The following is a 12,345-nucleotide window of genomic DNA, read 5'->3' on the forward strand; positions in this document are numbered from 1 at the left end:
TGCAGATTCTTCATTGAAGAAAACCTTGCCAAGGTGTCTTCGTCTGAGATCTGAGGATGCCGGGCAGCTGCATAAAAAGTGCAGGGCCGTCTCCTCCTCCTCCTCACATTGGCTGCACATAGCCGAAAGAATGTCCCGGCACCCACATCAGGAATGTTTCGTTCAGTCGGCCAAGTTTGAGCAGCACCTGATGACAACTCCACACCAACTGGCTTGATATGTTGTTGCCATTTAGTGCTGATAATGGCACCCAACTGTAGGAGCAGATTCGAATGGTGCGACCCCTCCATTTTTGTCGCAGAAATTCTCCTATTGCCAATGAAATGGCATATATCTCCGCCTGGAATATGGTCGTCATTTTTCCGAAGGGGGCGAGCCCGTTCTATAATCGGATTCTCCGAGAACACCCCTGCGCCCGATCCATCCTTCATGACTGACCCGTCGGTCATGGCCACTTGTCGACCATTGTTCTCTTTCGGTGATTACGACAGTGTATGTCTTTTCAAATACGAATCTGGAAACCATATGATCGGTCGGCATCAGGGCTACCGGATGTTTTCCAAGGAATTTCCAGATAGACGCATGACCGTTCGATTAGCTGCCTTTCCACGCCCCAATGGTATTGAGCCTATATGCGTCGCTGGCCGCTTTCCGTTTCACCTTCAAGTGAATGGGGGGGTAAATTTAGGATAGCTTCGAGTGCCGCAGTCGGTGTAGAACTCATTGCTCCAGTAATACTTAGGGAAGCAAGTCTCTGAATCTGCGTTAGCAGCTTCCTGCTGTTAGCAAAGTTCAGTCTTGGCCACTAGACGATGCATGCATACATCAAAATGGATTTTATTATGAATGTATTCTTCCACTATATCCGTTTTGGTCAAAGTTCCCAGGTCTTACCTATCGGATCTCTACAGCACCAGAGCAATCTGCAGGATTTCTGATATTGTTCCTGAATATGATGCTTCCACCTTAACTTGGAGTCGAAATGTACTCCTAAGTACTTGACTGTTTGTGCTAGCTGGATTTCCGCCCCTGCTAAGGTGGGTAGCGTATAGCTGCCCCACCTGACGTTCCAAGTGAACATAACTAGTCCAGTCTTTCCAGCGTTCACCGTGAGTCCATTGCGGAGACACCAGCTGTGGATTACATGCAGAGTTGCATTCAAGCGGTCACATACTGTGTCCGCAAACTTGCCGGTAATTATTACGGCTAGGTTGTCCGCAAATGCTTGCGCAAAGGCTTTTTTGTCTTCCAGGAGCCACAGCAGGGTATCCAAGAGCCATAACAGTGGAGAGAGAACTCCTCCCTGTGGGCAGCCCCTGACACATCCTGCTTCAATAGACTTCTGGCCGACCAATATGTGGATTTTTTTCCACTCTAGCATGTGAAGGATCCAACTGATTAGCAGCGGTTCGATTCCATGCTGGCTTGCCGCATCACAAATTGCCGCGAATGAGGCATAATTGAAGGCACCTTCGATGTCTCTGAATGCACCTAAGGCGTATTCTTTTTCGGACATCGCCTTTTCAATTTTTGCCGTAAGTTCATGGAGTGCTGTCTCCGTGGATTTGCCTTTCTGGTAGGCATGTTGCCTATGGTGAAGTGGCCACATAGGAATGTGTGTATCCCTTATGAACCGATCTACTAGTCTTTCTGTCCTTTTAGCAGAAAGGACGTTAGGCTGATCGGTCGAAAGCTTTTTGGGTCTGTGTAGGTGGGTTTTCCTGGTTTGGGAATGAACAACACCTTCACATCCCGCCATTTCAATTTAAGGACATTATCAGAAGCATCCTCATTAACAATGACGATCAACTCAGCGATTTAACATTCGGCGAAGTTCTATCTCTCGTGGATGATATAACTATTCACCTTGTGAGGTCGTGAAGATGTTCAATGGACAATGTGATCTTGCCTCAAACAAATCGACTGCGCTGATGACATTTGCTTGCTCATTGCTCATCGAGATATGTAGCTTGGGCAGGTTCTTAATTTGGAAAAGAAGATTAGTACAATCAATCTGAAGATAAATGCTAACAAAAACAAGTTTGTCAATCTTTCTGGTCATTGGACTTTTAAAACCTACACTAATGCGTAGAGCATTGAAATTAAATGCCCAGGAAACCCTCGATGCAAAACTGTAGGTTTCTGGGGAAGTCCTGGAGCAGCGCATTTTTAGAAGTCAACAATTTTGGGGCGTATAATGTGGCTTACGAACTATGCGCCATTTGCGGGAAAATGACAATTATATACGAGTACATATCCCAAAAGTTCATAAAGAGCTTTGTTTCGTGGAATATATACTGCAGTTTCCATAATATTGCCGCCACAATCTTTAATAGCAAATATATAGTAATTTGTGCCCAATCAAGATTCCTTTTGCAATTCTGGGTTTAGCTTTGCGATATTCCTAAATATAGTTATTCTGCTAATGAGCCCATAACATAATCCAAACGATTTCGTAAAAAAAAATTAACCACCAATATCAAGCCAAAGATTGTCAGCATGGAGCCGAGTTCCCTGTTCGGATTCCAAGAAGTAACCTGTTCAAATTATGTAGGCAGAAATTCTCGGAATCGGATATTTTATTTTATTATATAAACAGTCTAATTGGCTGCTTCTTTTTTGAATTTTCATATACAATCCTTTATGTTCTGTAGATATTTTGGACATAATCAGCAATTCAAATTTCATTTTATGAATATCCACACAAATTGTCCGAAAAAGTCTGTTTTCCAGTGGAGGTGATAATGATCTTTATGTGCAATCACAGCATTTTGTTGAATATTTCCAGACGCTCGGAGAACGCTCGCAAGGAACAAGTTGTTTCACAAGCTGGGGTCAATTTTCAGAGATAAAAGATAAGCTTTTATTTATGGATAAGCCAGTAAGTTCGCTGGAATCGAGCCATAAATAATGTTTTTGTATGGGGCGTATGCATAGTGAGTGGCAGACAGTAATTGATTGGTCGTTTTGCATGTGTCCTAGAGAAAAGAGAACGTCGATGCGAATAAAATTTTCTAATTGGATTCAAATTTGTATAAAGTTTCAATATTCAAAATGCCAGCGGCATAAATTAGTTTGGAAATGAGAGCCTGACATTCTGATATTGAGGCGCTTCGATATGCAGATTAGCTTCTGAAACAACCTCCCGTACTCATACTCGCCACACTGAAACAGAGGCTGACCTATCAAAAATGGCGAAGCCTTATTTGAATCCCATGTTCCAATATTTATTTTTGCTATACGACTACGGCAGCACGCAGCGAAAAAATCCGGACTTTGGGTCGAAAGTAAGTGGACTGCGCCATTAACCATTTAGCTTTAACTACTTCGCTGCGCAACCCTCTTGCATGTAGGAACTTGACTTGCAAGTCCTGGATCCAACCCAGTAGCGTGGAATACACTAATCCTTCCAGTAATTCTGGACGTTATGAGCTTGTAAAAGGTTAGGAGTCAAGTAATCGGTATTCTTCTCTACCATGTAGGGAGAAAGTAAGGCAAGAAAGAAGGGTGAAATTTTCCTTCAGCTGATTAATAGCCTTATTTATATTATATGCCAACTAACGATGCATATGGGTAAACTTCTTGCACCCGATCCAAGCTAGGGGCTCCACAGTTCAACGAACTGATTATAGCTCGTCGAATCTTCTCTTTGGTAACCCAAAAATCATGCCCATGATATTGATACGGCAGATACCTTAGGAGGTAAATCACTGGGCATCCAACCCTCAAAGTCCATTCCAATATTCTTTTGCTTCATTAGCGAAAAGTGCACTGACGGGATTAGTAGAGAGTACGAAAGTAAGAAACTTTATTAATGCCGGCAAAGTAAGAAATTCTCTGGAGTCACCGATGAATTTATAAAACTATGATCTCGACTCCTTATTGAATTTCTTGTTTAGTGCAAACTCATACAGAAGATCAAAGTGATTGATCTTCAAATTTTTCACACAAGTAATGAGTTGATTGGTGTGGCCCACTATTTGCTTCAGGACACTGTCATATCGCATAGGAAACAATTCCCAGACTCATAATAAGTCGATTTGCTTCATCCTCTATATTGCTCCATAGGTACGAAAGGTTTTACACCTCTCTTAGTCGAATATTTTCTTGAACGGAATTTTGTACAGATCGCGTCATCCTTCTACTATAGTTACCAATAAATGAAGCAATTCTAATTGGCTCAAGTTAAATGTCATTGTTGCTGTTTGCAGTTGCCTGCTGCTGGATAGGCGTCACATCTTATCTTCGAAAATCACAAATCACAGCAAATTATCTTAAAGCTTATCGATTAGGTAGAAGTATCCGAAAACGTAAATCTGGCCTGCCCCCTCCCGCAAGGACATTCTTTCCTGCGGTATTTTCTGGATCTCATATAATGGTCCTATCTTGTCTAGGAATGTCTAATCGCATTCGTTAGCACTTCTCTGTCTATAAGGCCCAATAGATCCCCATGTTCGTTTAGTGCGACGAAGACTGTTCGGTATTCAGACTAATTTCGTAAGACTAATTAGGCTGAGCCTGATCAATGTGCGAGATCAGATAAAAACAGCAGGATCACTATCGAAACCATTCAACATCAACACCGGTCTAAGACAATTGGATGTCCGATCATGCGTCCTCTTTAACCTGGCTCTGGAAAAGTGACCCGTGATACTGAATTAAATGCGAGAGCCACCATCCTCTTCAAGTCAACCTAACTATTCGCCTATGCTGACAATAGCTACATCATTGGAAGAACGACCGACACGTAGAGACTGCCTCCATCCAGATCGAGCAGGCAGCACGAACTCTTAGGCTGCACTTCAATGAAGACAAAACGAAATATATGGTAGCAACATCGATACCGAAAAGCACCAACCAACAACATCATATCACACTGGCCAAGTAGGAATAATAAAGATAGGATAACTTCTCCTATCTAAGCTCAAAAATTACAATTGATAAGAGCAATGACGATGAAATCCGCGCACGGTTGTTGACAGTCAACAGAGCCTAGTAGATTTTGAAGCCTATATTTCGAATGGATGTACCATTCTGATTTTTTTCCGATTTTTCGTTTGGATAGGTTCTCAGAACGAGACCAATTACACTTTTCGGGGCGCAGATTTTGAGCCCTCGCTCTCTTATATTTTATCCAGATCCATAAAAGGATCAATTTCGAAAAGTACTAATCGAACCCCTGGGAGCTCTTTCTTAACGAAAAGCTGCAGACGGAGAAGGATGAAGACGAGTCCCGCGCCTAAAAACAAATTGTACCAACTGGTCCTCCAGGTTGGGGGTTGGGTAGGGCTGACAACCCTACACGGAAAAAAACTTGTTACGAAGCCACAACAGGAGCCTCGGACTGGACGGATTACACAACGCAAACCCGGAAACGACAGGGGAATAACGATTTGCGCATTTTCTCATGGAACGTGCGCTCCCTGTACAGACCGAATGCTGCTCAGCAGCTAGCCGATACCCGATAGTAGGGAAGGAACCCGCCCGCCGATAGCCCGATAGTAGGGAAGGAACCCGTATTTAGGCGATACGTTGGCTCCCATATCTTACACGAAAATACAAATGGTAACGGACTACGGATTATTCGATTAGCAGTGTCAAACGAAGTACCTGGTTTGCGCGGAAAGCGGTCCACAAACATACGTGGGCCTCTCCAGACGGGGCCACTTTCAACCAAATTCACCACGTGTTGATCGAACGCCGCCACCTCTCAGCCTTGATGAATGTCACAACATATAGGGGGGCCAATATAGACTCGGATCACTATCTCGTTGGCATGGTGTTCCGAGCTCGAATAACAATACCACCTATAATCGCCTCTGACAATCAGGTGAGAGTGAACACTGAAGCCATCCACAAAACAGCCTTCCACAAACGCCTTCCTATAAGAGGGAAATGGACGCCGCAATCCCTGCAGTCAACAGAGGACCTGGAGATGAAGCATTAACAAATGATCTTCACAATCACCTGAAGAACGTGATCATTGATACGGCCACAAACATACTTGGCTCCAGCCGCAAAAGGAGTCGGAACGGCTGGTTTGATGATGAATTTAACCTAACAATGGAGCGGAAGAATGCCGCATATCGAGTAATGTTACATTCTCAAAGAACGCGGGCACGCGCAGAGACTTATCACGAACTCCGCCGAGTGGAGAATCGATTTCACAGACGGAAAAAGAAAGCCTGGGAGAACCAACAAGTCTATGAAATAGAAAAGTACAAAGAGCAACCGCATCAGGCGCGCAAGTTTTACCAACAAGTCAGCAGGATGAAGCCTTATACACCTCGATGCTCATCCTGCCGAGACAAAGAGAGAAATCACATTTCCAACAGAATGGGCATATTGGAGCAATGGGTTGAGCTACTGAACAACCAGAACATCAGCGAGTTGGAGGTCCCGTCAACTGAAAACGACGGACAAATACTACCACCACCAAGTTTAGGAGAAACAGTCCGTGCAATTCATCGGCTTAAAAATCATAAGTCGCCAGGAGCCAATGGAATTACAGCCGAATTCGTTAAATAAAGATGCGACCAGTTACACCAAGTGGCTCATCGACTTGTGCTCAAGGTATGGGATAGCGAATCAATGCCTGACGATTGGCAACGAGGCATTATCTGTCTCATACATAAAAAGGGAGATATCACACAGTGCAACAATTATAGAGGTATCACGTTGCTGAGCCCAAAGACGACCAACAAGAGCACGTTCTGCGAAGCGGTCAAGGGGCTATTGGGGGAGAAGGCTCTTGTTTCCAGCCTAGAACCCATGTGCTCTCTGGAAATACGGGATCTTGACTGCCTCACAGAAAAGGTCGAAGTAGAGGAGGCGCTAAAGCGTGAATGTCCAGAGGTAACCAATGCCCGGGTAGGTATTACCTCTGTAAATGCTCGAGGCCAAAAACTTGCCGTGGTGGATGTCCCCGAGCAATATGCGAGGAAACTCCTTAACAGCGGGAGAATCAAAATCGGATGGGTAGTATGCAGGGTACGAATGCGGATAGTCCCCACCAAGTGCTACAGGTGTCTGGACTATGGACACACGTCAGCAGCTTGCAAGGGTCCGGACAGGAGGACAGCATGCCGGAGATGCGGCCAAGCGGGTCATCAAGCGAAGACTTGCAAGGAAAGCGAGAGTTGTGTTCTCTGCAGGGATCGTGGCGCGTCTGGCGAAAGCGTCGCACACACTGCGGGCTCGGGACGGTGTCCGATCTTCAGGGCGGAATTGGAGAGGGCTAGGGTGCGAACGCCATGATCCGCATTTTGCAAATTAACATGCACCGGAGTGCAACCGCTCACCAGTTGCTAGCGCAGTTCACTGCGGAAGTAAATGCTGATCTAGTGCTGATTAGCGAGCAATACCGAAACAAGGACCCGTCCTCATGGTATCTCGACTTATCGGGCACCGCTGCCATCTGGGTTCAGGACGACGTTCGACTTCGTGTTCTTGCCGAAGGCCGGGGGGACGGATTTGTCTGGATCCGGTGTTTAGGGATAACGTTTTTTAACGTTTACCTGACGCCGAATGAGTCGATTCCGGACTTTCAACGCCGGCTTGATGCTCTGGAGGACGCCGTTTCGAGCACGGAGGGACGAATCCTGGTTGGCGGTGATTTTAATGCCAGGGCTCTTGAATGGGGCATGCCTCAATCAGACTCCAGAGGGAAACGGATTCTGGAAATGGCGGCGAGAACCGGGCTCGTAATTTTAAACACCGGATCCACGCCAACGTTTCGGCGCTCAGGTTGTGAAGGAAGCATTCCCGACATCACTTTTGCGTCGGAATCTCTGGCATCATCGGTGGACGGGTGGCGAGTCCTAGAAGACTTCTCGGCAAGTGATCATCAGTACATTGCGTTCGAAGTGTTTGACGCTACTTGCCGGCAAGCACCAACACGACGTTCCCCCTGCGTGTGGAATGCCGGGAAGGTGAACATCGGAAGGTTCGTCGAAGCTCTTGGAGCAGGTTGGGCCGCGCTGGGGGGCACTCCGGGGGGCACTCCGGGGGGTGGTGGTGTCGCAGCTGATACCGTCGTAAATTCAGTGATGAATTTGATAACGACGGCGTGTGAGGCTTCCATGCCCCGGAGAGGCCCCAGGCGCGACAAGCCTTCTATGTACTGGTGGACGGCGGAAATTGCCGACTTACGGAAGGAGTGTCATAAGCTCCGCCGTTTGGCACAACGTTTGTACGCCAACGAGGAGGCATGTGCCATAAAGGCAAAATATAGATCAGCAAAAAGGAGACTCCGCAGTGCTATAAATAAAAGCAAAGCTCGCGGCTGGCAAATTCTTGTTAATGAGGTGAATGATGACCCGTGGGGATTTGGCTATAAGCTTGTCACTCGGAAAATCGGGGCTCTGCAGAAGCCCTGCATACTGAGCACCGACCAGATGGACCGCATTGTGCGGGCATTGTTCCCCAGACACCCTGTACGGGTTGATGTAAACAGCGCGGAAAGCGTCGTGGATTGCCCCCTTTTCACAATGGGAGAACTCGAAGAAGCGGTTCTCACTATGAAAAACAGGAAGGCGCCAGGTCCTGATGGCATCCCGGCGGAAGTTTACAAACTGGTGTTCCGCCAACGGCCAGAATTGCTGCTCGAAGCGTTCAACGCGTGCTTGAAGGAGGGCATTTTTCCTTCTCGCTGGAAAGTGGCCAGACTCGCGTTGATCCGTAAGGGTAAAGGAGATCCGGAGCTCCCGTCTGCATACCGACCGCTGTGTATGCTTGACAGAAGCTCATCAGGGGTAGACTCGCTGAAGCGATCCGTGCTGCCGGGGACTTATCCGCAAGGCAGTTCGGGTTTAGAACAGGGAAATCTACAGTGGATGCTGTTATGGAGGTCGTAGATGCGTTTAATCGAGCCGGGGCGCACATCCGCCGATCTCGACGGATAGTGCTCCTCATAACGCTTGATGTCAGAAATGCCTTCAATTCCGTAAGATGGACAGATATGCTAGGCACACTAGAGAACTCCTTTCACGTGCCAAACTATCTCTTGCGGATATTGAGGGATTATCTGAAAGACCGCTCCCTGTTCTATGAGACGATAGAGGGCCAGAGGAGGATGGAAATCACGTCGGGAGTAGCGCAGGGATCCATCCTAGGGCCGAACCTCTGGAACGCTTCCTACGATAGTCTGCTGAGACTCGATATGCCCGAAGAGTCGCGCCTGGTCGGCTATGCAGACGACGTTGTGGCACTTGTTGCCGGACGCACTGTTGAACAGGCGCAAAGCAGACTTGGCATATTGATGCGACGGGTAAGCGGATGGATGCCTGCTCACGGTTTCAACCTTGCGCTGGAAAAAACCGAAGTAGTCATCCTGACCAGAAGGAGAATCCCGACCTTGCGTCCAATATCGATCGGCGAGTTGACTATAGAGTCAAAACCAGCGGTTAAATACCTTGGTTTAATGCTCGACTCGAAGATGAGCTTCTTCGAGCAAATCAAAGCAGCCGCGGACAGGGCTGCAGCAGGAGTCGCGGCCTTGAGTCGGCTAATGGCGAACGTCGGCGGCCCTATATCAACTAGGAGACGTCTCCTCATGGGAGCAACGCAGTCCGTCCTTCTCTATGGTGCGGAGGTATGGGCTGATGCCCTTGACAAGGAGGTGCATCGTAAACGCCTCGCTCAAGTGCAGAGGCGGGGAGCTTTGCGAGTGGCGTCTGCTTATCGCACCGTCTCCGAACCGGCTGTGATGGTGATTGCGGGAGTGATCCCCGTTGCCCTCCTTGCCAAGGAGCGCAAAGCTATCTATCGCCGTAAGGGCGAAAACTTAAGAGAAGTGGTTGCCCGTGAAGAACGTCAACGCACCCTTAACGAGTGGCAAGTTTCTTGGCAAAATGAGCCAAGGGGCAAGTGGACTGCGCGGCTCATCGACAAATTAGACCCATGGTTGAACAGAAAGCACGGTGAGATTGATTACTTCCTTACCCAACTTCTAAGTGGGCATGGAGGTTTTCAGTCTTACCTGCACAGGGTTGGGAAAGCGCGATCTCCTGATTGTGTGTTCTGCAATAGAGTGGCGGATGACGCTGAACACACCTTTTTCTCTTGCGAAAGGTGGGACGGCCTCCGCCAGCAGCTTTATGCAGACACAGGGGAGCTCTCTCCAGACAACATTGTCAGAGAGATGCTGAAGAGCGCTGGCAGCTGGAATCGTATTGCGCATTATGTTCGGGCTCTTCTTACTACGAAGAAGATTGAACTCGACCGGCAGAGGGATCGGACGGTAAGGGGTTCCCTGAACTAACAACCCCCTTCCTCCCCTCCCCTCCCATTGGTGAAGGGAATTCCCTGACTTGAAGGCTCCCAAAGCCGGGAGAGCGGGAGGGCTAGCCCGAAGTAATGTGTCAAACGGTTCCAGGCTAGTTCTCTGATGACAGGGAGGTGTTTAGTTGGTAGTCTGCCAGCGTGCTGTTGCGGGAGTCCAACACTCTGTCCGTAAACGCATTCACCTACCCTACTCCCAAAAAAAAAAAAAAAAAATCACGTTGCTGAGTACCATCTATAAGATATTCTATGCCCAGAACATCATTGGCCCATACCAAAGAGGCTTCACTCCAGGCAAATCAGTAACAGATCAGATTTTCTCTCTGAGGCAAGCGATGGAAAAACTGTTGGAATATGGACAACAATTGCACCATCTATTAATCGACTTTAAAGCCGCCTATGATAGCATAGCCAGAGTAAAACTGTACACGGCCATAAGAGAATTCGGTATCCCGACGAAATTAATAAGACTGACTAGGCTGTCCCTGGCCAATGTGCGAGACGAGATAAAAGTAGCAGATCGCTCTCAAGACCATTCGACATCAACAACGGTCTACAACAAGGGGATGCCCTATCATGCGTCCTCTTTAACCTGGCCCTTGAGAAAGTTATCCGTGAAGCTGAGGTAAATGCAAGAGGTACGATCCTCTTTAAGTCCACCCAACTACTGGCCTATGCTGACGATATCGACATCATGGGAGGAACCATCCGAGACGTACAAACTGCTTTCATCCAGATCGAGCAGGCGGCGCGAGATCTTGGGCTGCACATCAATGAAGGCAAGACAAAATATATGGTGCAACGTCAGCACCGAAGACGAATCAGCCAACAACATCAACCGCACTGGTCAAACAGGAAGAATAAGGATAGGAGAATAGAACTTTGAGACCGTTGACAATTTCTCCTATCTAAGGTCGAAAATCACAACCGATAACAGCTATGATGATGCGCACACTTGTTGTCAGCCAACAGAGCCTATTTCAGCGCGTTTGAGAGAAGAATCGTCCGAAGAATTTTTGGCCCCCTACATGAGGATGGACGATTCCGTAGCCTTCATAACGACGAAATCTATGAGCGATACCACGACCGGCCGGTTGTGGATAAAATCCAGCTCAATAGGTTACGGTGGGCAGGTTTCTTAATGCGTATGGATGGGGATGATCCCACCCGGAAAGTATTAAGGCAATATCTTTGGTAGAAAAAGAAGACGAGGCAGACCCTGCCTAAGATGGAGCGATGGCGTAGGCCAGGACGCCAGACAGCTTTTGAGGATATCGAATTGGTGGACCTCGGCGCAAAACCGGAATGTCTGGAGTTCCTTATTAAAGCAGGCCTAGACCGGACACCGGTTGTTGCGCCGTTAATGACGATGATGACTAATCGAACCCCTTCATTTGATGTCCCATGATCCCGTGACTATGCTCTATGAAAAAAATGTGCCTCTCTTTCGCATGCATGAGAAGCCCCTCTTAAACTCAACACAAAATGCCACTTTGCAAGTGGTTCATAGACTACACATTCTCACCAAACTTCGTGACGCTAACGTCAACTGTCTGCGAATAAATCGGGTGTTATTGACAGACATGCAGACAGACGGACAGATAGTCATTGAATCGATTCCAATAAGGTTTTGTTCCACAAAAAACCTTAAAAAATAAAAATATATTGTACCCAACAGACGCAAGGTGACTCTGAATCCGAAAAAGTTACAAGAACCGGATTCAATTCTTCAAATATCTATTCCATTACTTTGTTCCCCTCATATAACGAGTTCGTCTATGGCCAGCTCTTATTGCAATGCTCCGGATAAAAACTATATATGTACATATATCCTACCCCACTACAGATATATAGGCTAACATCGGTTTAGCAACATATATCCACATTACCACATGAGGCTCTAATGCCCATGTAGAGATAAGGGTCCGCCTGCAAAGCCCATAAACTGTAAAATCTTTGCCTATGTATGTCTATCCCAAAAAATTTTCTCATCTAACATAACTCGCAACTGTTTCACCTCTTCCAAGACAGTTTGCTAATTTTCGTAAATAATATCATTGTGCA

Source organism: Hermetia illucens, chromosome 5 (genome assembly GCF_905115235.1).
Source record: "Hermetia illucens chromosome 5, iHerIll2.2.curated.20191125, whole genome shotgun sequence".
Classification (NCBI taxonomy): Eukaryota; Metazoa; Arthropoda; class Insecta; order Diptera; family Stratiomyidae; genus Hermetia; species Hermetia illucens.